The sequence below is a fragment of the Leptonychotes weddellii genome, chromosome 2, assembly GCF_054177405.1.
Source record: "Leptonychotes weddellii isolate Sample4059 chromosome 2, ASM5417740v2, whole genome shotgun sequence".
Lineage (NCBI taxonomy): Eukaryota > Metazoa > Chordata > Mammalia > Carnivora > Phocidae > Leptonychotes > Leptonychotes weddellii.
This window is the reverse complement of record NC_138370.1, coordinates 28,485,125-28,508,387: the sequence shown is the minus strand read 5'-3', so window position 1 is coordinate 28,508,387 and position 23,263 is coordinate 28,485,125. Positions and strand designations below refer to the sequence as shown.

General features: G+C 50.6%; 1 long non-coding RNA gene across 2 annotated transcripts in view; it reads left to right on the top strand.

The window, feature by feature from the left end:
- The first annotated feature begins 1,091 nt into the window (after positions 1 to 1,091).
- The window catches only part of LOC145717882 (uncharacterized), a 102,028-nt gene continuing 79,856 nt past the window's right edge, over positions 1,092 to 23,263 (top strand). The window contains exons 1-4 of one of the 2 annotated variants that reach the window (XR_014141382.1): positions 1,092 to 1,184; positions 1,523 to 1,613; positions 14,121 to 14,324; positions 20,482 to 20,832. This is a non-coding gene — a long non-coding RNA (uncharacterized LOC145717882). Of the gene's footprint in view, positions 1,185 to 1,522; positions 1,614 to 14,120; positions 14,325 to 20,481; positions 20,833 to 23,263 lie in introns of those variants that run through there. The other variant, XR_014141381.1, reaches the window with a different exon arrangement.

The window sequence follows — 23,263 nt, the reverse complement described above, 5'->3', positions numbered from 1 at the left end:
TAGAGAAGTGAGAAACTAGGGAGTATTGCCTGCTTTTACTTTTACTAGCAGTTTAACTGTATGGCATCAGTTTCCCTGTCTGTAAAGTGAAGATAATAGTGGTAACTATCTCATAAGATTATTGGGGGGTTAATAAATGAAATAATACATGTAAGGAGATTTGCATCATGCCTGGAATACAAGTGGGTGCTTACTATCAGGTGCCATGATATGGAGGTAGTCTAGTAGTTAAAGATGCAGACTCAGGGCCCGAAGACCTGAGCACAGAGAGGTTTAGGGACCCACCAGGTCACACAGCTGGTGAGGAATACAGTCGTGGCGAGCTCCCTAGTTCAGTACAGGCAAACCTCGGGATGTTCCGGGTGTGGTTCCAGACCACAACAATAAAGCAAGTATTACAACAAAGCAAGTCAGATGAATTTTTTGGTCTTCCAGTGCATATAAAAGTTATGTTTATACTCTACTGTAGTCTATTAAGTGTGCAATAGTATTGTGTCTAAAACAAGTACAGAGCTTTATCGCTAGAAAATGCTAATCATCACCTGAGCTTTCAGTGAGCTGTGATCAGTGATCACAGATCACCATAACAAATATAATAATGATGCAAAAATTTGAGATATGGCGATAAAATGTGACACAAAACACAAAGTGAGCAAACGCTGTTGGACAAATGGTGCCGAAAGACTTGTTTGACACAGGGTCGCCACAAACCTGCAGTTTGTGAAAAATGCTATATCTGAGAAGTGCAATAAAATGAGGTACGCCTGTACTCTTTCCAGACTTCTCCATGCTAGAACCTTTGGTCTGGGCACTGGGATGGGGCTCTCTGAGCACCAGTGCTGGTCACAGGAGCTGCCTATCTTGGAGGCTGGGGTGATAGGACTCCCGGGTTCCCCTGGACAGCTGCTACCTGGTGAGGGGCAAAGCACTGCAGGGACTCCAAGGGACTGCTCCTTGCCTCCCTCCCAAGACAGCTCTGGGGTAAGCTTAAGCAGCTGCCCTTGTCTACCCACAATCCAGTGGGGGTAGGTGCCTCCAGGCAGAGCGGAAGCCACACGGTCCAGGCAGGGTGGGGGTGCCCCTGGCGCCCTGGGGATCTCACTGTGGCTTTCTGTCAAGCCTCTGTTGGTGCCTGGTTCCCCCATAAAGCCATTATGTACTGGGAGAATTAATCATGCCGTTAGGTAAGCATTATGGCACTTTTATGGCAGCTTTGAAGCTAATCTGTCATTAATGCCTGCTGGATTATCATGATTTCTTGCAGTTGTGATTCATTAACTCGAAGCCTAATAGTAATTCTATTAAACATCTCCCATCACCGTTTGCCCCAACATGTCCCCACTCTGTTCTATTGTGCCGCTGCAGCGGTGTGACTGGCAACCTGTGTGGTCTCCAAAGAGATGGACAGGTCCCCCTGCCAGCGAGAAACTGCCCAGCCAGGCATCCATGCCCTCCCCAACCTCGGAGCACGTCTCCTCCCACGCCAGCTGGACTCTTCGGTCCATTCTCGCTTTTCTCCCAGAGGTCGCCGCGATGCCTTTTCTGAACCACCCATGACTGCTTTCCAGAGGCCAGACTGGGCAGAGTAAGACAAGCACCCCACGACTCCACAGGTGACTGTCCGGCCCGCGGGGCCAACCGGCGGCGAAAGTGGGTTTGGGGTCAGGAGAGAAACCGGGGTGCTGCGAAAGAAATGTGTTCAGGCGCCCCTTTCCCTCCTTGCTCAGAGCTCATGAAACTCACAAGGGGAGGAGGCAGGCGGCGGGGCCAGGAAGCAGGGGTGGCGCACCGTTGACTGTGGGCCTGCCCGCATGAATAAAAGCCCCTGGTGAGGTTTTTTGAAAGAAATGGTTCTCTTAGGCTGGCTGTTCTCTGCAAAAGGTCAGCTTCGGGGCACGGTTTGACGGATGGGCTGTGAGTAGGCAAGAAAAAGGAAGTGGGGAGAACGGGCCGCTGGGGGTGGGCCAGGAGGAAGCCGGTGGAGGACTGGAGCTCGGGCTCGTCCCGGTGCCAGCATCTTGCCCCTCGTTCAGTGCCATCAATCAAGCCCGGCACCGATATCTCCGCAATTTGTAATGCCCCGACCCCCTCCGACCTGCCCAAGTGCGCACCGCGCTGACCCTTCTCGCCCTCATTCAGGCTTGTGCTGCTGCCCGGGTGATGGATGGCTTCTCCTCCCCCAGGGCTCGCCTCGCCACAGCTGGGGGAGCACGGGCAGGTAACCGAGGTCAAACCCGGGGCAGCCACAGTGACCCAGTCACCCAGGCCAAGGGACTCTGTGTTCCCAGAGGCAGCAGGTGATGCCAGGGATAGAGAAATAGAGCTGAGAGAGGAAGCAAGAGAAAATTCCAACTATATAAGGAAAGGGGGTGGGGGGAACCAAACCAAAAAACCTCTCTGTATCCTAAGGTCTTCCAAGACTTCTAAAAATCTCCAGCATGGTGTGATGTCTTCTGCGTACAGCTACAACATTGCCTGTTCCACTCCATCTGTGTTTTCTCACGCCTGTGCGCTTTAAGAACCACTGAAATGGAAAACAAGTTAAAAAATACATAGATGTATATATAGTGAGACGGAGAAAGAGAGGGCAGTACTCTGCAGCCTGCACTCGTTTTTCTTTTTCTTTCTCTCCCTCTTTTTTTTTTTTGCCAGTGTTTGTTGTAGGAAAAAGTGTATAAAAACAAACCCTAGACAACTGGAGTAAATATTCTCAACACATCAGCCGAGGAGAAGTCAGGATCCAATGTTTCCATCCTTCCTCATTCTGGGCAGAGCTGGAAGGAAAAGAAAGGATCTCTGCCCGTTTTCTAACTTGTAGGTGGTGTTCCCTGTCTTTTGTTCACGGGTGAAATGGTTCTTGCGGTGGAGACTTGCAAACTGTGCGAAGTAAGGTGTGGACTGACCAGCTGGCCCGCGGAGGGCTGCCTTGGGAGGCTCCCGCCGAGGGCTTGGAGGGTTGGCGCATGCGCGTGTGCTTGTGCGTGCGCGTGCACGTGCGGTGCGGGAGACGCCTGCGTCCGCTGCCAAGAGCAGCAGGTGAATTGAGTTTTGTGTTGGTGGACCCATCCTTTGCCTTGAGGACCGGGGAAATAGCTCTCGGACAGGCTTCCTCTTGGAACTTCAGGGGCTGAGTAGAGGGTCCAGGAGAGGAGTCTGGGGACCGTGGACTTCCGAGCGAGTGGAACAGAGACTGCGGAGCGGGACTGCCCGGCATGCGATGGAGGGGTTGGGCCTGGGGCTGGTGAAGCCAGGAAATGGAGGAAAACACAAACTGATAGGCGGTGGAAGGAGAGAGGAAGGGACAGGAAAAGCGCTGAGAGAGATCCGAGAGATAGATGATCACGGGACAGGAGTCAGCAGGGAGAAGAGAGGGAGAGCAAATTTAATGAGGGCAACTTGAAGGCCAGCTTTAACCAACAGCTGGCGGGGGGCCGGGTTTGATCTCCTTGTGAGTCAGGCGGCTTGATTAATTGTGGCCTGTGGAGGAGGATGGACACCTGGCCCTGCTGCTGAGCTCTTTGATCTCAGGGTTTCTCAGGGCCTGTGGGAGGGGAGTTGCTCGCCTGGCTGGGGGCTCCCTGAGAAGGAAGCCAGGCGGCCCTGGAGAGGCTGGGAGAGTCAGGGCGGTGGGGGTAGGGGTGGGGGAGACGGGAAGGCAGAGAGGCAAGCAGTACAAAGGGCAGGCGGGTCTGGAACTGTGAACAAAGCCCCCGGGGGGAAGGTGAGCTGAGGGAATGTAGAAGGAGGCAGCCTTTGAAGGTGAAGTTTCATCCATAATCTCGGGGTGATTCTGTGGTGAGGGTTCCTTCACCCTCTGTCTTTGTGTAGAGTTAGCTGAACTGTGAGGGAGGATCAGGCAGAGGAGAGAGCCATTTGCACAAAATTGTGTTCTGTTGCTTCTGGCTATGGGGCTAGCTAGTTTAATCAAGGAGTGAGCTCTACAAGGGGCAAAAGGAGAAGGGAGGTGTAGGGCTCCCTGGAACTGGCTCCATTTTATGCATGTTGGATGGAAACAGATTTGAGAGAAGAAAGCGACATATTGCCAAAAAAAAAAAAACAAACCCACCAACCCTCAAGAAGAAGGAAAAAAGGAACTAAAACCCTAATGCCCTTAAAAAAGAAAACCAAAAAAAAAAAAAGTCATATATTATGTCTTTGGACTAAATCCATTGGTGTTCTGCCAATTTCAAATAATAGTGTAACTTGATTAAGAAACTTTACAGGATTTAAAGTTGTTGGCTTTTCTGACTCCTCTCTGAGACTTCTCCGTAAGTCACTGTCTACACCAGGCTAATTTGTTCCCAGATTCCTTAATCTTTTGCAAGTTGGTGATGACGTTTATAACTTGGTAGCCATATTGGACGTGTTCATGATTTCTTTCGCTCACAACTTCCACGCAGAATTTTTGGGTGACTTAAAACGTTACCGTGAAATGTCCTGCTGTTGAAACACTGTGTGTGTGTGTATCTGTGTGTGTGTGAATGTGTGCTCGTAAGCTCTTCAAGCTTTATGTGGCCCCACTCTCCTCTTGGGCGCCAGACTCCTGCTCATAGCTGTCTTAAGTCTGAGACACAAGAATGAGGACAATAAGAATGGCCCCCTAGAGTTCAGCCTGGGACATAGGACTCCAGAGCCTCTGAAGACCAGCTGCAAAGGGAATTCCAGAAGTGAAGGAGGACAATTTTTCTGGCGGGATTCGAGTTTTGATCGGATGACATTAGTGTGGTTGGGAAGGCACTGGCCTCGCCTATGAACTAACGCCCAGCTCTGTACCCAGTCACCAGCTCTGCACCTTGGGCCTGCCACTTCATCTCCCCGGGGCTTCAGCTTCCTCATCTGTAACATGGGATAAAAGCATGTTTTTGGGGATGTGAAAGCACCCGGTAAAGGATGAAGCCTTCAATTAACAGCAGACATTAGGATTACTGCTTACATTACAGAAGCCCGGGTCTCTTTAAACACTCGTGTTGACAGCAAGGATGTTTTAATTTCAAACAGGGTTTGCTCATGGAGGACATTAGAAAATGAAATCCCATGTTACCTGCTCTCCCCGGGGCACCTGCTCTCCTATAATTATTATTTACTAATAAGTACATTTTGTTCATAAATGTCCCATAAAACCAGCTGGAATCCTTTCCCCGGCTGGCCTGGTTTTTCTGGGTAGGACTAGGCAGGAACCACTGGCAGTGCCCTCTGGGTGGTGGGGCTCTTGGTCTGTGAGTTGCTGTACCTGGCCTTTCCAGGGAAGGTCTGGCCAGCTTGACCTGGAGGTCTCCACGGCGTGGCGTCATCTGTCAAATCTTGCTCTTCCCGCTTCAGCCTGTTTTGCCTGTTTGTGAGAGGAACATTGTGTTCCTTGAGCCTGGGCTTCCTGGACCTTCACGGCTGTTTCTGTTTGTGGGGCTCTTGCTACCATTGACAGGCTAGGTGCGTGGTGCCTGGAGCTCAGGCTCTGGTTTGAATGTGGTTTCTGATGTGAGACCTATGGGACATGGGACAAGATGGGGAGGGCCATGCTTACCCTTCAATGGTTGCGATGAGGATAAAGACGGTCTATGTAAAACTCCTAATCAACATCTGGCACCTAGCCAATGCTCAGTAAATGATTATTCTTGTAGACCAGTGGTCTCAACCCTGGCTATATATTGAAATGATGAGGGATCGTTTCAAAGCCTGGGCCCCACCTCTAGAAATCCTAACTGGTGTCGGGTTAAACCTTAGCATTAAAACCCAGGTGATTCTAATGTGTAGCCAGGGTTCAGAAATAGTAGTGCTATTTCTGAGATCATGACCTGAGCCGAAGGCAGACGCTTAACCGACTGAGCCACCCAGGCGCCCCTAAAATGCAGCTTCTGAGTCAGTACATGTGGGGCAGCAGAGCCTTTGCATTGCTGACAGGCGTGCCAATGCCTCTGCGGGGACCACACTTTGGGTGGCAAGGCTCTAGCCTTCCCCGATCCTCATAGCTCATGCACGTGGCCATGGCCATGGATGGGAGACCTGGGAAGTAGGTGCAAGTGAACACAGGAAGAAATCTGAGAGGCAGTTCCGGAGGCTTGGTGAAGAGTGTTCCCACCAGGTACTGTCCTGGAATCCACAGTCCTCCTCAGTACACACACACGCACGCATGCACGCCTCCTTCTGAATCCAGTCTTGAACACCCATGTGAGTAGCAACCAGATGATGTTTTCCAATATTTCAGTATCTTTTCAGGTTGCCTATTCTGTGAAGACAACCAAATGAATGGAAACATTTGCCATGGAATATTTAGGGCTCAGGTCATGAGTTTAAATACCCATTTATAATACCCAACTGGAAGAGTAATCCCTAACCTGGCCTTGTAAATAGTCAGCCCAAGATGCTTACATGGCCAAATGAAATCCCCATAGGTGAGTATAATCATAGAGCAGATCCCAGTGAGGCTGCAAGTAAACAGCTACTGCTACTGGCCCATGAAACAGGGTATGCATTGGTGGGAGAGACAGAACTGACTAGAACAAAGGGCTTCTGAGTAGTGGGAAAGGGTCTTCCAGATAGCACTCAGCCTGGAAGACTTTTTTCCCCTAATGACAGGCATATATATAAACTACCACCTTCTCCCAACACAGTTGCAGATGATTGGGGTGTTTGGGGGCAGACACTTTTGCAAAAGACCCTGACAGAATGGGTTTTCCATGGGGGTATTACGCTTATGCCATATTTCATGAGTTTATGGAATAAAGGAATAACCAGAGTTATATGGTTGATGAAGACTCTTCATGAAAGAATGCACTTTGAACAATTGAGAGTCCTCTCCAGTTAGACTACCAGCTCAGGGCCAGGAAGCGAGGCCTCTGACATGCCCACAGTGGCGTGGGTCTGGGTGTATCAGCCTGGGACCACCCTGGGTGGCATGCATGATCTCATCATCAGAGGCTGAGCACGTAGGACCACATGGAAGAAGGAAGCCCTAACCTGACCCCTGTTGGAGGATTTCACTAGTCACCAAGGAAAAGAATTTCGCCACATGGCTGAGGGCTGGTGGTTGATGCCAGAACCACATCGTAGCCACACCTATATTTTTGGTTGGATCGTTCAATTGGCTTAAGTTCACTGTTGAGCAAATAGCATAGAGTGTTTCTGTGGTTTAGGTCAGGGCCTTCTCGCAGTCCCTTTCCTGGTCTTTCTAAAGCCAGGTGTTGTTGGAGACCTATGTCAGGACAAGATGAACCCAGCTGCCAATCACTGTTGAGATCCTGGTGCATTGGGCAGTCAGGTAAGGAGCCCCTTTTAGGGGAAGGTGCCTGCACACAGTTTGCTCTTGCTTTCAGGTGACACTCATTCCCAGAAATCCAAAGGCTGAGCCCCAGACAAGCTTTAGTGGGCTTGCCTGAGCACATCCGCCTCCAAGACGTCTGGGGCCCACTTGCACGCAGAAATCGACATGCACCGTTCCGGAAATCTTATTTTACTGCTCCTTTCCCCGCCAATAGTCCCCCTCCTCTGTCACCTCCTTGTTCACTCCTCTGGAATCCTAGTCCCAGATGTGACTTCTCTGTTTCCTTTGGCTGGGAATTTGCCGTTTTCCCATAACCCAGACGGGTTGCCTGTTAGAGAAACCAAAAAACTCCAACTTTCTGGGAAGACATCTAATTAAATTCCCAAAGAGGGAAGAGGAAAGCCCCCTGTGAAACAGACAGAACCTCACAAGACAGAATCATCCCAGCAGAGAAAGTGCCCGGGATAAGCCTGGTGAACCGGTAACATGGTGTTCTGTTTCTTAATGTCCTCTGCAAAGAAGCTGGCCCTGGGTTTAAAATAGCCCTCTGGTAAAAAGCAACTATTTAAAGAGTATTGGGGTCTGAGAAATGCAAAACAAAGTGTTGTTGATTAAAAACACATGGTTTGTTCTCGAGACGGGAGTAGCCAGCAAAATCAAATGTGACAGTGTTTTGGCTTTTTCTATCCCACAAGACATGATGGTGATTTATTAGAGTGATGTCAGCTGTGGTTAAAAAGAGTTTGCTGTGTTGTCTTAATAAAAAGAGGCTTTACCTTGGCGCTGTCAAACTCCCTCTTCCCCTGGGCTTGAGGCAGTGGCTGCTCGGCCCTTGGCCCCTCCTGCAGGGGCTTCACCCCCAAGGGACAAACCTCTGCCTTGGGAAGTTTGTGAGGCCACAGGGCACCAAGTGCTCTTTGATGGAGATGCGGGATGGCCTCAAGGGGCTGCCTGCTCTGGGTTTGTTCAGCTTGTGCAGAGTGCAGATGCTGCACACAGCTTGGAGCTGGAGTATGGCCTGACTTGGTTGGGTGGTGGGGCCTTTGGTTGGAGGGACCCCCGTGGAAGGGAAGAGACCCTTAGCCCCATGGCCTTCTGCAGGTAACCTGGGCAGAAGCTGGATGATCAGCAGGGTAGATGATCTGCTGAAAACGATGAGAAATTGGGCCCTTAACTCAACATGAAGGAATTTCTTAGTGGAAACTCTTTGGCTATAAGGAAGAGAAGCCCCTCGAACAAAGTCAAATGACCAGGATGCACTGAAAGGACACAACAGTCCTTCTCATAGACATGTAAGAAGAGACAAGGCTATCTGGGGAATAAGGTGGGCAGCCAGGACTGGAGCCTCTTCTTTACCTTCCGTGAAGCCTTGCACCCTGGGGGCCTCCTCTCTCTTCCTTCTGTTCCCAAGGAAACCTCTGAGAAGGGAAGGGAGCTTCTCCATTTTTTACTTCTTCATGGCCTTGGCTTGTAACAGCCGTGCCCAATGCTACATGACCACATTTTTGTTCAAATACCATCATCTTTCTCCACTTAGTCTCGTTGTGTCAATTCCAAATTCCTGAGAGAGTGAATCCAGTTGGTGTAACTTGAATCAGATGTCTATCTCTGGTGCAGGCGGCAGCAGCTTGGGAGCCAGGGCCTGGGTGGTGTGGTTCCAGGGAGCCCATGGAGAGGCTGGGCTGGGAGGCAACGTTAGGGGGTCAGCCCCAGAGAGGAGTGTGGTACCAGGGCAGTTGAAGAAAGCAATTACAGGTACGTGCTTTTGTCCTAAGATCCGGGACTTTGTGGGAGAATTTGATACTGCGATTTCTGAATGCTTCTGGCTCTTTCTTCTGTAGGAAGGAGAACCATCCCAACGGGAGGATGGAATCCCAGCAGACACCTTTAATTCTTTCCTGGAGACACACCCAGGAAGTGAGAAGATGACATTATTATTTCTTAATATCTGGATTTTTTTTTTCTAATTACAAAGAAACGCATAAACGACTGTAGAAAATTTGGAAAACAGAAACAGACAAAGATGGATGTAAAAAGCCCCCGTAATCCAAGTTAACGGCTGTTAACATACTGGTGTATTTCCTTCTATCCTTTTTTTCTTTAAGTAGTAGCCTGAGGCCATGTGAACGATTGGAGCTTAAGATCTATCTTTTGACTTTAATTACGTGTCATCAGACTCTTTAAGACTTTAGGATTGCTTTAAATTTATTCCCATAGTTTTCCTGGAGCGCATCCTTTTCCCCCTGCTCTTTTCCCCTTTCCTGCAGGGGGCAGCGCAAATAGAATCAATGTTTGCTAGTACCTCTGTGCTGCACCCACTTTTGTGCACGGCAGCCCCCCACCCCAGCACCCCACCAGCTTTTCAACCGTCCCTTCCACTCCCTTCTTCCCCGGGGGTGGGAGTGAGGGTTGTGATCTTCTAAAGCCACATATCTGACCTCCTCCGTCCTCGCCCAACATCCTTTACTTGGCCGTCCTTTGCATTTAGGGTAAGACAGACAAAGCCTTTACCGTGTCCCTCCGGCCCACCTGCTCGCCGTTTGCAGCTGTAACACACCTTCTCTCGGCTCCTGCACTGTCTCAGTCACGTTCCCGCCTCCAGCCTTCGCCGACTCGCTGCCTCTTCCCCCTCTTCGGCAGGCTGTCCCGGACTCCGCCTCCAGGCTGAGTTCAATGTCGCTTTTTTCAGAGAAGACTTTTCTCTCTGTGGCACCCTTACGGTCCCTCAACATCCCCTTTTACCTTTCCTTCACGGCGGATCACACTTCGCAGTTGTACGTGTGTTTGCTCGGTTATTACATAATGTCTGTCTCCCGGATAGCTACGAACGCGCCCTGGGGCAGAGCAAATCTGTTATATACCCTCCGCCTGCTGTCAGCCCCCCACTCGGCTGCCACCCCCACCTCCCCACCCTCTGATCACCCCTGTCCTGGATGAGGGGCTCAATCCGTGCTTGCTGAACGAGTGAATCCAGTGCTCATCTGGTGCATATGCATCAGTGAAGCGTCACCGTGTTGTAATATATTGGATCGGGAGGTCTGGTTTTCGACAAAGCCTCGGCGTGCCCCGCTTTCACAACCCCAGTCCTTTGTGAGTGCCCCAGAGTCCTCTGAGTGTGCCCGGCACACAGGGATGGGGGCTGTGGTGAGGCCAGAATTTGACTTGTGTGCACTGAGATGCTGATGCGTCAGGCGGGTTCGTGGGCTGGTGAGCGAAGTGGATTTCCAGTGAAGTATCTATACCTTGGCGTGGCTCTGCCACCCTCTGTGACCCACATTCTGTGGGGGGAGAGATCATTCTAGAGCACCTCTAAAGGCTGTTAAACCTCCTGGAATTGAACGCCTCCATGGGGCAGAGCAGTCTGCCTCTGAATCAGCCCGGCGGACGGCTCCGGCAGTTCCATAGGTCTTGCCTAAGTTAAAGATGGATTTAGCTTCCTTAGAACCTTTATTGCTTGCCTCCTGAGATGTTTCTCCAGAGAATTCAGTGGACGTTTACTGAACACTGGCGCACCGGGCCAGGGAGGGACCCGGTACTGGGTGTACAGAGCTGCTTCAGACACGTGGGAAGCTAAGCCGGGGGGGGGGCGGTGGTGGACAGCACTGCAGTCCACCATGTGCTGTCACATCGTTATCTTAGTTCATCACAACACCCCTATGACGTGCATGCTGAAGAAATGGAAGCTTCGGGTTTGCACCACTTGCCTGACATCCCACAGTTCGTGCGTGAGGGAGCCACAGATCCAGCTGGTCTTTTGCCTCCAGCCCAGTGGTCCCTTTTACTACCCTAGGCTGAAAATATGAATGTACTTTTGCTTCGTGCAGCCCCTCGGACATGTGAGGGTAGCTAATGTACTCCCTGAATTCTCTCTTTCCCTGGATCTACTTGATCCCCCCTGAACTGGTCTTCCTTGGACTCCATCACACGGTAATGTCCTTGTAATTTGCAGAAGGTCGTGGCTACTCCTGTATGACACTCTTCCATCTGCAAATAGGAGGGTCTCAACCTTGAAAGCTAGATTCCCAAGGGGAACTCGGGGTGGTTACCCCCCACCCCAGGCAATGAAGCCAGTTGCTAAGCCTGGCACCTTCTTCTAGGGCAACTCAGGAGGTGCTTTCCCAGCAAGAATTGTGTAGTGAGAGATGACAGGCATACAGACTTCCAGGGCAGTGTCTGACACCTGGGGCATCTTCTTCCCGACCTCCCTGTCTTAGTGACTGTTAAGTCGGGTACCACCCGACTTAAACAGTTCATGTTACGGGACACTCATGACCACCTGAGGAATGTCATTTTACCTACTGACGGATCCATTCGATTTTTGGCTCAACATATAAGGCAAAAAAAAAAAATCTGGCTCTTTGTAGCTTCCAACATTGGTCTTCTTGTGGCTGGGAGGCAGGAGGGCAGTGCCTCTCTCACATGGTGGGCTGGCACACACACGAAGTGCCCAGGGAGTCCCAGCCTGAGCCCAGGCCCGGTCAGGCCCGGCAGAGCAGGCCCGGCTGAGCAGGCCCCGTGATCGGCTGGGGTGGGCCCGTTCAGCCTCCTGGGAAGGAGCTTATCTCGACGGCAGAAGAAGGAACCAGCACAAACAGCTGACCTGAGACCCGAGCTTTGACTGTAGCAGGGCGGGAATAATTCTGAGCCTGGTCTGGTGAATGGCTCACAGCTGGGTTTGGCTCACAACTCAGCCCCCATTGGGCTTCTTTACAAAACCCCTGGAGAGCTGAGAGGCCACACATACAAACGGGAAGCATGTGTAAAGTAACGCGTGCTGGTCCCTGGGGAGTCAGCTTTGGGACTTGCCCTCAGAGTAAAATGCACAATGGGGGGGGAGACGCTCTCTCCTTCACCGTGGAACCCAGCAGGTTTTGGCCTCAGGGGGCCTCCGGCACCTCTGTGGTGGGAGTGACAGCAGGGCCCAGCGAGAGGTGGCGGTGTCCGGGGTCCTGGTAGAAGGCCTAGAGCAGGCCAAAGGGAATACAGCGGTGGGTGGTCAGAAGACCGTGTCTTGCGCACACATGGGGCAACTCCTAGGGACCTAGACATATTGGGGGGGGCGTGGTAATTATGGAAGGGCTGACGCCCGGGTGAGCCATTGTTCCTAATAGGATTGTATCCAAGTGGGCCCAGGAGGCCAGGGTCCCGGGCCCCGAACGCCAGCTTCTCTTCCTGCTTGAGCATCCCCGTGTCCTCTGTCCCTTTTCAGAACCATGGTTCTAAGGCCCCCACTGCTCTCCTTACACCTTTCTGGAACCACTCTAGGCTGTGAGAGCCAAAACTGTTTGTGATAAGAATTTTCAGAAATCCTAGAACTAATATGGCCTCGTCTTTTTTTGACTCGATGAAATGAAAGCTCATACAGAAATGAAGTGACTTGCCCCGACTCTGTGTTCCCAGCCAGTAGAAGAGCAAGGACGGTCCCCAAGTCACATAACTATACTTCCCTCTCTGTTTCAACAAAGACCTCCCGCCCCGGGTTGGGGTCTGAGCCGGGGACTGGGAGCACGGGCGCAAACGCACCTTCTCTCGGTTGGACATGGCAGAGCTTTGTCCTCCAGCTGTGAGTCACATCTGGTCCTAACCCTCTAGGAGGGAGGGAAACAGGAACAGTTTTTCACTGTGCAAACCGGGTTGATGGAGGCGACCCCAGTGGGCAGTGCCAGTACGTTTCTCGAAGCTAGCAGTGAGGACTCCCTTGTGGAAAGAGCACTAGCCTCCCTGTAAAGAGCAAGGGCTCTGCAAGCAGCTCGAGGCAGATGTGGAAAGTGACCGAAGAGGGTGGGCCTGTGATCCTAAAACAAGGTCCCCCATGGGACAAATGGGACAACTTAATAGTCCTCAGACAGAAAATCCCCCAAGAAAACCTGCCCCGGAAAATGTCCTGCCATCAGCTGAGACCCCCGATGGCTGGGAGGGAGGGGCCCACGAAGCCCATGGACTTGCTGGGATGTCAGAAATAGCAGTCTGCAAATGTCTGTCTTTTTTGGGGACTGCACCCAAACCCCGAGATGGCCTGCAAATGTCAACATTTCATCCACCATCTTGCCCTTTCTCTAGCGTTTACATCTGTAGTCAGGGTTAGCAAGTAGATTTTGCTTCTAAGCCAAGTCCAGTTGATTCATGTCCGACTGCCAGAAGCATTGTTAAGAAGGGTTTTGAGGCAGACGTCGGGATTAGCTGGCCATGTCTTCTGTCACCCCCGCAGGGAGGAGGGCAGGGAGGAGGTTCGAGTACTGTGGGTGGCAGAGTAATGGTCTCCTCAAGATTAGGTCCACATGCTAATCACTGCAGCCTGCAGACAGGTTATAATACGTGGCCGAGGGGAGTGAAGGTTGCAGACAGGCCGACCTTGAGATAAGAAGATTATCCTGATTAAGGATCTGAGTGAGTCCAAAGTAATCCCAAGGGTCCTTATAAGTGAAAGGAGGAGATGGGGACTCAGAGTCAGTGATGTGATGTGAAAAAGACTAGTGGATATCACTGGCTTTGAAGATGGAAGAGACCACAAGCCCACAAACGCAGGCAGCCTCTAGGAACTAGAAAAGACATGGAAAAAGATTCTCCCCTGGAGGCTCCAGAAAGGAACACAGTACTGCCAACACCTTGACTTTGGCCCTGTGAGAACCATTTTGGACTTGGGGCCTCTAGAACTATAAGATAACAAATTTGTGTTATTTTAAACTATTAAATCTATGGTATTTTGTTACAGCAGCAAAAGGAAACCCATGCAATCTCTCCCTCCCCCTTCCCCCATTTCCCCTACCCCCTCCCTGTCCCCCTCCCTCTCGCCCCCTCCTTTCCCCTTCCTTCTTCCTTTTCCTTCCTTCCTCCCACTCCTCCTCCCTCCCTTCCTTCCTAGAAGGACTCTGGCCCTGGATTATGCTGAGGACACAATCCAGGTGGCCACAACCGCAGGCTGAGTCCAGGAATGATGCTCTTGGGGTGAAGCTTTTTGGTATACCAGGAGCTCGTTGGTGAAACAAGAATAATTCTTCTAGAACACAAGTATCTGTGATTTTGTTTCTTTTCCTGGCTCTCCTGGGGACCACTTCTGTGATTGTGGGTGAGTCTCTTTATTTCTCTCTTGGCCTGTGAAATGGGGAGGATGGACTAGAATCAGTGTTTTCCAACCATTTCTTTTTAAAATTCATGCCACCTCAGCTAGGGAGATTTTGTTGAGCATTCCTCGCTGACATTTATGTGATGAAAGCAATCTATTATTGTATTTTAAAATTTTGAGGTAAATCATAACTCATTTTCAAATCACACATTCCTCTTTCCCTCTACCCCCTTTCTGGGGTTTTGGGCAAAGCGCTGCTCCCTCCATCCTGCCATCTTGCACACAGTTGAGAATCCCTCCATTTGATGGTTTGGAATTTTGTTCTGGGTATAAGATTATTGGGGTCTAAGGGTATATATATTCTGGAAGAGAGATGGGGCAGGCTTACTGTGTTGCACATCTCTCTTCCTGGGGACCCCCCAACCCATTTTTCTCTGCCCGGGCCAGTTCTCTCTCTGCGCCCCCCATAGGCGGCCCCTTGGCTCTCCCGGGCTCTGAGGCAGCAGGTTGGCGGCCCTCCTGAGCGAGCAGACCGTCTCTCCGCAAGATTGCCAGCATGGTTATCTTTTATTTCTGCCTGGTGCAGTAACACAGTGATCTCAACTTCAGAGATTATCACCTCTCATCTTTTATTCTCTCTTTTCTCCTCTCCCTTTTCTTCCTGCAAGATGATAAAATTACCAGACAAGCCCTCCCTTCCTCCCGGCCCAGTCAGAGCTCAGAGATATTTACTTCTCGGGTAAACAGCTGTAATCTCCCTAACCAGACTTTATCGCAGTTAAGCAAGTTAAATTCTCCTGGTTTAATCCCCCATGTGCTGTGGTTTTTTTGAGTATAAAGCTTTTGACATCTTCTGATATAATATGGCAACTCTGGGCCACTGGATATGATTAGGCACCAGGCAAAGAGGTTTCAATGTACCTGAACTAGAAAAGAAGGGAACCTCTGCAGAACAGCTATGGACAGAAAAAAGTACGTGGAAAAGCACATTTGCCTGCGAGAGGAAAGGAGGGGGGTATGCAGGTGTTTTGCAGGGCTTGGGGACTCTCTCTAGTCATGCCAGCCTTTGGTGGCCAGTCAGTAATATGAGGTCCAAGCTGAGTCAGCCCCGGCGTCCATGTCTTTCCGCCTTGTCCCTAAACCACGTGCTGGGCACAGTGGCCGGAAGATGGGAGAAGCAAATGGCACCGTGCCTGAACTTGGAGAACGTGCCATTTCTAGTGGGAGAGACATGATGTACTTGCACCTCTAGAAAGCCTTACAAGGGCAGATGAAGACCAAAGGCTACATCAGACTTGGCTCTAATTACCAAAAATTCCAGGGCGTGGGGAATGGTGAGAGGACAGAAGATCAGTGTTTGACTGAAAGGTGTCTGAACTCCAGTGGAGACTGGAGCGAGCCCGGGAGACTGCTGGGGCTCTGCGTGGTCAGCTGGTGGCGGCAGGGGCTGGGGTGGGGGTGGGAGAGCAGCAGAACCCGGGGCTCGGGAGTAGGGAGTAGGGATGTGCCTGCAGAGCGTCGCATCCAGTAGGGAGACCACAGCCCGTTCTTTCTGCCCAGAGGCCACCGTGGCCGCCTCGAAAGTGCCAGAGCTGTGCTCAGAAGCGCTTCTCGTTTCTATGTATATATGCTGCGTGTTGGCTTTTCTTTCTTGTCGACCTTCCAGTCACTCCTAAATTCGGTTCCCGTTCGTTCTCTGCCTCTCCCTGCCTGCCAGTGCCGCCCATGCTCTCAGCCAAGCGGTGACATTTTCCCCAAGCACAGCCTGTGCATGTTTAAAGCCTGAGATGCGCTTAGGGGTTTGACTCCTCCTGCCACCCTCCCTTTGAATGTGTGTGTGTGTGTGTGTGAGAGAGAGAGAGAGAGTGTGTGTGTGTGTGTGTGTGAGAGAGAGAGAGAGAGTATTTTTGGCCTTGAATCCCCATTAAAAAGAAAAAGAGAGAAAACTGCCGGGGCCAAGGATGGAGAGGCAATTCGTGGATCCTAATAACCTGCCCTCCTATCCCCACTGCAGGCAACACTTTGATGGAGGCAGATCCACCACCAAGTTGGTTGCCCACCCTGAGAAGTTAGGGAGCTGCAGGGGCTTCTCCCGCCCATCCCCCCCCACTTAGGGAAAGACAGGGCCCCAGGCGGCCGCTCCCTTCCCTCTGGGTGGCATCTCCCTGGAGGGCCACAGGAAGTGTGTCCTACGTGCCATCCTGTTCTCCCGTCTTCCGCTTCCGGCACCTTCCCCTCTCCCAGCAGCCAGGCGCCCTGGGGTCTCTGCAGGGTCAGGACAGTGAAGGGCTACCCAGCCCAGTCTGAACCTGGTACTTGCTCCCGAGGGTCAGAAGCACCCATCAGCTGCAGGAAGGGTTGCAGACCCCTCAGCACGTGTCCTGCATGTGCTGCTTGCAGCTCCTCACTGCCTGCCTGGGCTCTTCAGTCCTTAAATCTCCATCTCTGTGTCTCTCCTGAGCAGGAGTCCCTGTTGCCATTTGTCAGGGTGTGTGTGAGTGAATGAATGAATGAATGAAGAGCAAGGGTAGGGTGCTTGCTTCAGATACCTGCCCCTGAAGTACCAGTGGCCCCTCAAATTCATCTGTTCACCTCTTTTCCACATTTTGGGGGGGTGGGTTAGGGCTGTGACCTCTTTTGCTCTGAGTGCTTATAAGCATTAGCACAAGTGAATTGTCATCTTCAGGGGCATCTGGGGAGAGCTGAGCTTGATGGAGCTATTGGGGGAGGAAAGAGGAAAACCTGGGGAATCTTGGGGAGGTGCTCTGAATGGCTAAAGGAGTCCCACCACTGGCCTTCTAGGTGATAAGAAGGAAAGCAGGGAGGACACAGTGAGACTGAGAAGGAAGAGACCCTCCTTCCATGGAGTGGCCTTGGACCAGGGTAATGGGTGTCAGAGGGCGGTGTTTGGGACAGGGCCCCTATTCCATCAGGACCAGCTGAGCTGTCGGCTGGGCCGAGTCCCGTATCCCCTCGTAGGGAGGAGAAGGGGAGGCTTAGCACGTCTTACTCTACCCTGTGGTTGTCTGGCTTGCTTCTGGAATTCTTAACCCTGGTTTGGAGATGCTCCATCAGAAGCATGTACATTTGTTCTAAATGTGGTGAGATACATGTAATAATTTTAAGATTATAAGAGTAAATACTGACATGCTGTATATAGCTGTTGAAATGATGGAGAAATCAAGTGGCAGACTATTCATAGAGCACCTACTACATCCAAAGCTTTGGACATAACATTGCCCATCATGAGACTATTAACAAAAACAACAGTCATCGTACTGATAGATACCATTCTTTGAGTATGTTTTATGTGCCAGGCATTCTGCCATATGATCCTGACAGTAACCCTTTTACTAAGGAAACAGATTGAAAGAGGTTGAGTAACTTGCCCATGGCTACACAACTAGTTAAGAAGCAAGGCTAGGATTCAGGCTCAGCTCCAGTGCCAGGCCCCCAAACCAGGAAATAGGTGAACATAGGAACAGACTAAGTCAACAGAAAAAGGTGTGAGATTAGATGCTCAGGGCTGTGGTTCTGACAATAAATCTTAGAGGAGGTGGTGAAGAGAGAAGGTCTGTGGAAGCTCAGGTGGTGACAGAGGTTTCTGGAAGGAGTTGAGGCTTGAGCGGGATTTAGGTAAGTAAAGGGGCGTACAGAAGGCATTTCAGAATGGATTTAGATACAGAAGTGAGCATGCGGTGTGTGGGGGTCAGTGAGAAGATGAGTAAGACAGGATGGAGGCTTGGTTTAGGGAAGAAGACACATCAGATTAGCGTGGTTAAAGTCCCCAGCCATTCTGTGTGAATTTGGGCAAACTAATAAACCTTCCCAAGCCCCAGCTCCTCCTCAGTACAACAGGGATCACGATAGTACCTGCTCTGTCATTCTGTGGTGAGGGTCCTGAGGTATTTCATGGGAGGCTCTTAGCACTGTGTCTGGCACATCCACACACATGCCATCTGAGCGGAGAATGTTCTCTCCACCTGTTAAACTCCCGGGTTTTTGTGTTCTCTTAACTCTTCCCCCTTCTTCGGGGTCCTCCAGCCACTGAGTCATCAAGTCCAATTGATTTTATCTTCATAATATTTGTTCTTTCTTGTCCTCATTCACTGCCACCACACTGTTCCAGAGCCCTGTCATGACATGCCTGAATTATTGCAACAGACTCCTTCCTACTGTCTTCTGCCTACACTTTCTCCACGTCAGTCAACCTCATACATCAACACTGGATTATTCCCCCTGAAACACTGCACTCTCCATCTTACTTCCTTGCTCAGAACCTTCCAGTGACTCATTCTTGCCTTTGAAATTAAATCCAGGCTTTTTAGCTGAATCACCTACAGCCTACTTTCTCATCTGCTTCTGTTTCTCAACATGGTTGCTCTTATTGCTCTACGAACATGCTATGTTCTTTGCCATCAATGAGCCTTCAGCCCAATTTCCTCCTCCAGGAACCTACTCTTCCTCTCCATCTGGCCAAACACTAATCTCCCAGGCTGGCTCGTCCGAAACCCACCTCCTCTGTGCAGATGTTCTGACTGGTCCAGCTCATGAGATCTCTCTCCTCAGTGGGCAGCTATTACACTCTCCCTGAGCCGTGCTCATTTGTGGCCAAGGGCTGTCTTGCTAACGATCTACTGTCACAAACAACAAAAAAGTCCCCCCAGATGGGCTGCAAATTCTCAAGGGAAGGCCGCTTTATCCACCTCTTCTGTCCCCTGTGATTCCCAGCATAGAGCAGGGCTGAACACATAGAAGGAACTGAACACATTTTTTTTAAATTAAGTTTGTTGAATAAAGGTGGAAGTGAGAACCATGATAATGAAGAATGGAAGGTGGGAGAGAAGAGACTCTTTCCCAGGGAAGAAAGGGTGATTTGGGTGCTGCATTAGAAGCTTGTGGCTCAGCTTGGCCAGTCATTCATGTCGCTGGAGGCGAGCAGCCTCTCTCTCTGTGCTTACCCCTGGGCTACACACCACCCCACCCCCCGGCCTTCTCCAGCCTTGCTTTCTGCCCTTAGAAGCTGTTCTTTGCCCACATCTCTGCTCTTGGGCTTCCTGGTAGAGCTCACAGCCCTCGCAGAAGGTAAACTGTGCTGGGATTGGTGCTTCGGTGGACGTCTTGTAGCTGATACACCAGCCTTGGCCCTGCTGGTAGTTCACCGTTGGCTGGGAGGGTTTATTTAATGTCTCAACAGATGAGTCAAGAGTGTATGAATGAAGAATAGCACGCAGCAGAATAGAATGCCAAGTCTTTAACAATAATATGTGGCCCTTTGTTGTATCCTTAATGACAATAACAGCAATAATGGTGATAATCTGATGGGGAGAACAGGGCAGAGTGAATGATGGGTGGGACATAAGAGAACCTGATTCTCATCCTGGGGACTTGGGGTTTCAAGCCAGGCTTTCAATTTTGTTGGGTTTGTGTTCCATGCCCGGCTGGCAGGATGCCTCCCTCTGATTCAAAGGGGAAGAAGAATCCCTCACCCGGGGATCTTGGGGACGTCAAACCACTCCTTACGCAACAGCCTCCTAATGAGTTAAGTGTAAATGAATCAGAAGCAGATGGATTGGATTGTTCTGGAAATACACCCGAGGTTTGAAAATTAAGGGAAAAAGCATTTGGCAAAAGACATTTTGGGGTTTGCCAAGACCCAGAACATTTGAAAAACAGTTCAGGATTTTTTTTCTTTTTCTTTTTCTTCTTTTCTTTTCCTCTTTGGTTGTAAAACCCAAAATGCTGCCTGGAGGCAGCAGAAGAGATGGGCCTTGTTCTCCTCTCAAAGTGAAGTTCCTCCTGCCGTGTGGGTAATGGACCCCTGACAGGAGGCAATGGGCTATAGGTTTGTTGTGTCCGGGGCAAAGCACCCTGCCTCCCTTTGCAGGGGAAGGCAGCCCCTTGGGCCTGCAGCTCTCAGGCTGGGCCTCAGTCCCCCGGGCCTGCCTGGGGCTGCTACCTCTGCCCTACAGTGAGCCTCTAGCCTTTCTTAAGACTTGCCTCACCTCGTCCAAACATGAGGAAGCTCATTATATAAGGGAAATGGTCTCCAATTTGCTAGGCAAGAAACTTTGGAGGTTAGCAAACACTAATCCAATAAAATAGAAAATGAAGTGTTTATTCTAGAAAAAAACCCTTTAAACAATTTTTTTTTTATTAGTCACATTTGGCATCGTCGAACCTTTCCCTGGAGAGACTGTCTTGCTGAGGGAAAAGAGAGAAAGCAACTGTTTCAGCAGAAAACTCAACCCAGCAGTTCCTAGATTTGCTGCTGGCCGGCTGTGTGTGGTACACAAGAACCAGACCTCTCTGTGCTTTGCTTTCCTAATAACCGCCTCTGAAGATTTTCTCTGATCAAAGGCGAATATATGAATGAAAGAGGTCAGGCTCATTCATGCAAGAAAATGAATCCTGGATCACCACATCAAAAACTAATGATGTATTGTATGGTGACTAACATAACATAATAAAATTTAAAAAATTAAAAAAAAAATTAAAAAAAAGAAAATGAATCCTAATGTCACCGGGGCACAAGTATCACGGGCGTGTCTGACACAGGCATTTACCTGTGGGGCCTGACACACCTGCACGCTTTCAGCATCCTGGGCCTTCTAAGCTTGGGGGTGCGGGGGAGCTGGCCCTGCTCTGTGCCATGACTGCCGTGGGGTCCCACCGCAGGATGTCTAGTCACTGCTCCAGAGTCTCCCACTTGCAAGAAGTGCTGTCCTCATCGGTGGCTTTGCCCCAGCACGGTCTGGAAAAAGCAGTATCGCTGTTCCCCTGTGAGCTGTTCTTGTGCGCTTACCTCCCCGGGCTGCTGACTCATCAGCGGTGTTCCTGCTGGATCCTAACCTAGCCCTTGGTCGCCCCGCCCCGAACTGTTCACTGTTTATAAAGAGCTTTCACACATGGGATCCCGCAATGCCTCTTCTCCAAAGCCCACAGAGAACGCAGGGGCCTTCATTTCATCTTGTCACCCATATTTTAGAGAGGACAGGTTCTTAACCACAGTCCCACAGCCAGTGGGTGGCAGGGCTGGTCCGGTGCCTTCACTCACCGCCCTGCTTCCTTTTTGTCCTCGAAATCCCTTTGTTCCTGATCAGGATCTATTTTGTTACGTCATCTTGTTACATCACCCCATATGGACTGCAAACGCCTTTGGGACAAGGATCATGTTTTGCACTTCTTCGTAACTCCCGTAGTGGACAACTGAGCGTCTTGTGCGTGGAATCCGCCTAACCAAAATCTAATGGGCAGGGAAAAAGATGGAGTTGGGTAGAACTGGGGGTAACCCAACCCCAGTTCAGGGCAGACAGATTGGCGTTGGTGCTCTGGGTCTTGGGGATCATCCCCAATTGCTGCCAGACCCCCCTCCACCCCACCCTGCAGTCTGGACCCAGTCTCCTAGTCCTCAGCTGCAAGACAATTATCCTGACTGTCACCATGGTCCCACACAGAGTTCCTAGCGTGGGCCAAGAAGTGTGAAAGAAGGTGTTCACTTCTAGATATTGTCCCAGCCAAATAAATACCAAGCAGAAGCTCTGGAATTGGAAGGAGGAGACAGCCATGTGGGGAGGAAGCAGAAGGACCACGTGATCTACCAGCGGCCGGGGGTGGGGGGGTGGGGCTGGCCCCACCCCGAAATGCTGGGTTCCATCCTGCCTGGCTGGGTGACCTCAGCGCACTGCCCCTGGCTGAACTGGAGAACAAAGATCCTCTCTGTCCCGCCTACTTGCTTCTGAACCATTTTGAACTCGGGGAGAAAAGACAGCAGTAATAGTAACAATTATCTGGAGGTTACAGCCATCAAACAGAAAACAGCTCCCCGCTAAGGGCGACTGGGGGCCACTTCTAGGAGCCGGAGCAGTCTATCCTCCTCTCGGGCTCCGGGGGTGCGGGAGGCCGAGGGAAGGACAGAGAAACACCAGGGATTCTGCTTCAGATGCATTCATGTTCTTGGCTTCTCTAGGTACATGGGAACCCTGAGAAGGCCTCCCCGCGCCCCCCGGTTTCTTCCTCCGATCTGTGAATCCTGGCTTCTTCGTTTGTGACGTGATGATTCAGGGCAAAAGTGGACTTGTCAGAAACAGGAAGGGAAGATAAGATAAAAATAAAACAAAACAAAATAAAAAGTTAGCCAGACATAACTTCTTCCCCCCGTCCCCCAACATTCACATCCTTAAAACAGAAATCCCACAGCAAAGCCCAGAATGGGGGGCCAGACTTCGGGCTCCAGGTCAAGGCTGGAGAGCAGTGGGGGAAGCGATTCAGCACCCTGCGCCTGCCCAGATGGAGGAGCAGAGTGCCAGGAGGCCCGGCCAGGACGCAGGGCTGTGGGTAGCGGGGCCTGCCTCAGCCTCAGCCCCGCACACGGTGCTCAGCCCCCATTCACCCCAGGAGCCAGAGAGCTGGGGAGCTGCAGTGTGATTGATGGGCCCCAGCTTGAACTGAAAGTCCAGATGCCAGGGAGACAGCTTAAGAGGTAGGAGGAGAGACACTTCTCACATCTGCAACAAAATTAAAAATTAAATAAATAAAATTTGGTAGTTTACAAATAGAACTGTTACTTGTTACTCATGGTATTAATCTCCTATTTCAATTAAAAATTTTTTATTAAAAGTTTTTTTTTTTTTTTTTTTTTTTTGGTAACGCCCGTGAAAGACGTTTGTTTCATGCCAACATTTCTGCAGAACTAATGTGGGTGGATTGTGACAGATATAATTTCTCCGTCCTACAGTTTCATCAACTTGAGTTCTGTTAAACTATACCCGCTGGGCTTAGCTCCTTTTAAAGTTTCCGCTTTGACAGGTAGATTTATTAGTCTTGAAATTTGTACAAATCAGATGTCACTCGTGGCAACTTGTCAAAATGTCAGTCTGGCAAGGCAGCATGAAAGGCTTTCTGGAGAGAGACAGACGCGAGGCAGGCTTTAAAGAACTCCA